Below are 3,023 nucleotides of genomic sequence, written 5' to 3'. Positions count from 1 at the left end.
TGTTGCAGTTGTTATTGTTGTTTTAGCTGGCCCTGGGCTGGGTTTGAACCCGCCAGCCCCAGCGTATGTGGCACTGCTCAATTGGTAAATTGTTCTGAATTTTATCTCCTCCTAGTTGAAATGTTTAAATTGATTTTTTTGGGAGGGTGCCAGTGTGAAATGGTTTAACATGGGATGAAACTGATTTTCATCATAGCTGTATTTTAAATAACATCCCTGTTAATTAAATAACCTCCTGATTTTTCTAAAATCTATAAAATTTCCAATGACAAGAGTTGCCTTTTTTTCAATTTTTAAAATTTTATGTACATTTATGGTTAGGATTTGCATCTTTTTTTTTTGATCAGGGCTGGGTTTGAACCCACCACCTCCGGTATATGGGGCCAGTGCCCTACTCACTGAGCCACAGGCGCTGCCTAGGATTTGCATCTTGGCATGTGTTTAGATGAAGATATGCTCAAAGAGTGACATCTGGGCAAAATCTGCTTGTTATCTAGTTATAGATAGCATTTGAGGCAGTGTAATAATGTGGAAAGATGACCTGCCTATGAGACAATGAGCATAGTCTCCAGTGTCAGGAAGATCTGGAGTCTCACAGGTTCTGCTGACAATGAGACTTTAGGCACTGTGGTTTTACTGTATCAGTTTCCTTATTTGTGAACTAGGGTTTATCATCCTTAGCAGAGGATTGTGAAGATTGTGGGTAGTATATGTAAATTTCTTCATGGCCTGCCTTCCCCCACTTTCGCCTCCCTTCCTTTCTTCATTCATGGTTATTTTGTGGTCTCAGCATAAAAATTACTTTTTTCAGAGAAATCTTCACCAATCCCCAGTCCAGGTGAGGTTCCTTGGCCATGCATTCTTCTTGGCCAAGTAAGACCCTTTCCTTTTTTTCCACAACTTTTGTTGTAGATAGCTACATATGTTTTCGTATACGTTTATGTAATTATTCAGTTAATGTTTGTCCCGCTCTATTAGCCTGTAAGGTCCATTTGGACAGGAATCAGTCTTTTATAAAAATTTTTTTAAAAAGAGTGTGGTCTTTGTGAGATTCTGCCATGGTGTACCGCAGCCAGGGCCAGAAAGTACAGAAGGTGATGGTGCAGCCCATCAACTTCATCTTCAGATACTTACGAAATAGATCCCGGATTCAGGTGTGGCTCTATGAGCCAGTGAATATGCGGATAGAGGCCTGTATCGTTGGTTTTGATGAGTATTAGATGATGCTGAAGAGATTCATTTTAAAACACAGTCAGGAAAACAACTGGGTTGGATCATGCTAAAAGGAGATAATATCACTCTTCTACAAAGTGTCTCCAACTAGAAATGACCAATGAAGTGAGAAATTGTGGAAAAGGCAATACGGGATTTTTTGGCTTACTTTGTTGGGAGTATAGTTCTAAAACACTTGTTCATATGGTTATGATTAGCTTTATGTTATTTGAAAATGATAATAAATGTTGTGGGATTGTTTTTTAAAAAAAAAAATTAAAAATAGAGATGAAGTCTTGCCCTGTTGCCCTGGCTAGAATGTAGTGACTATTCACAGGCTTGATTGTAGTGCATTGCAGCCTCAAACTTCTGGCCTCAGGTGGTCCTCTCACCTTTGCCTCCCAAATTGCTAGGACTACAGGCATGTGCTGTCCACCTGTACCTGCCTGGCTCAGGAATAAGTCTTTTTTAATCATAACTGTATCTCTAGAACATAGAAGGTTTTGTTGTGTGTGTGTGTACATTTAGTGGTCGAATGAGGAACCTATGTGCTGAATTCTGCCATGGTACCAGTCTTTAGCTGTGTAATCTTGGGCAAAACAGCATCTCCTCTTTTCACTATCCTGTATGCCACATGTGGATAGCACCACCTGTCCTGTCTGGGGTTTCGAGACTATGAAATGGGACACTGTAATGAGGTGCTTTTTAAGAGTGTAAAATACCATGTGCATGTAAGATGGCATAGTAGCAATAATCTCCATAGTGGGGTTATCCAACAGGAAGCTTTTTTGTGACTTTAAGAATAACACTTACTTTAAGAGTTTTAGGCCCGGTATGGTGGTGCATACCTGAAGTCCTGGCTACTTTGGAGGCTGAGCTGGGAGGATCACCTGAACCCAGAAGTTGATGTTGTAAAATGCTGCATTAATGGCACCTCTGTACTTCAGCATGGAGGACAGAAACCCTGTCTCTAAAAATAAAATTTAAAAAAAAGGCTTGATGCTTGTGGCTCAAGAGGCTAAGGCACCATCCCACATACACCTGAGCTGGTGGGTTTGAATCCAGCCCAGGCCTACCAAACGACAACGATGTCTGCAACCAAAAAATAGCCTGGTGTTGTGGCCAGGTGCCTGTAGTCCCAGCTACTTGGGAGGCTGAGGCAGGAGAATCACTTGAGCCCAGGAGCTGGAGGTTGCTGTGAGCTGTGATGCCACCGTATTCTACTCAGGGCTACAGCTTGAGGCTCTGTCTCAAAAAAAATAAAAAAAATTAGAGAGTTTTAGTTTTGCTGGATTGGTAGGTAATTAATATTTGTTGTAAATGTAAACTTTTAAATGATTTTTAAAAAATTTCTTATTGCTATCCAGTCTTCAGATAACTAGATTTAACTTCTATATGTATTCGATAGAGTGTAGATGGGGCCTGTGTCTAAGTATGGTGTTTTAAATGAGAAGTTTATTTTTCCTTCATAAAACAACAGTATAAGAAATCTAAGCCTTGTATGGTGGCTCCATGATATGAGGGACCTTGGTTTCTTCTATCTTGTTGCTCTATTATGATAAGGAGGTATCATTTTCTTTATAGTACCAGGTGGCTACCCACCACATTCACCATCCAGGAATAGAGTGTAGGGAATGTACATCCCCTCCCTTTAAAGACAAACCTGAAAGTAACATACATGACTTTAGTTTGCACTTGCTTGCTTAGAACTTATTCATGTGGCCATATTTAGATGCAAAGAAGGCTGGGATACGTAGTCTTTGGTAGGATGGCTCTCGTGCTGAAAATTTGTATTTACTGAAGGAAAAAAA

At 40.2% G+C, this 3,023-nt stretch overlaps 1 pseudogene; it reads left to right on the top strand.

Moving 5' to 3' along the window:
- Positions 1 to 445: 445 nt before the first annotated feature.
- LOC100955085 lies at positions 446 to 1,484 on the top strand (annotated as a pseudogene).
- Positions 1,485 to 3,023: the final 1,539 nt, after the last annotated feature.

Source organism: Otolemur garnettii, unplaced genomic scaffold, assembly GCF_000181295.1.
Source record: "Otolemur garnettii isolate 467f Iridium unplaced genomic scaffold, OtoGar3 scaffold00180, whole genome shotgun sequence".
NCBI classification, from domain to species: domain Eukaryota; kingdom Metazoa; phylum Chordata; class Mammalia; order Primates; family Galagidae; genus Otolemur; species Otolemur garnettii.
Note: the sequence above shows the minus strand (reverse complement) of the source record. Positions and strands in the feature narration are given on the sequence as shown.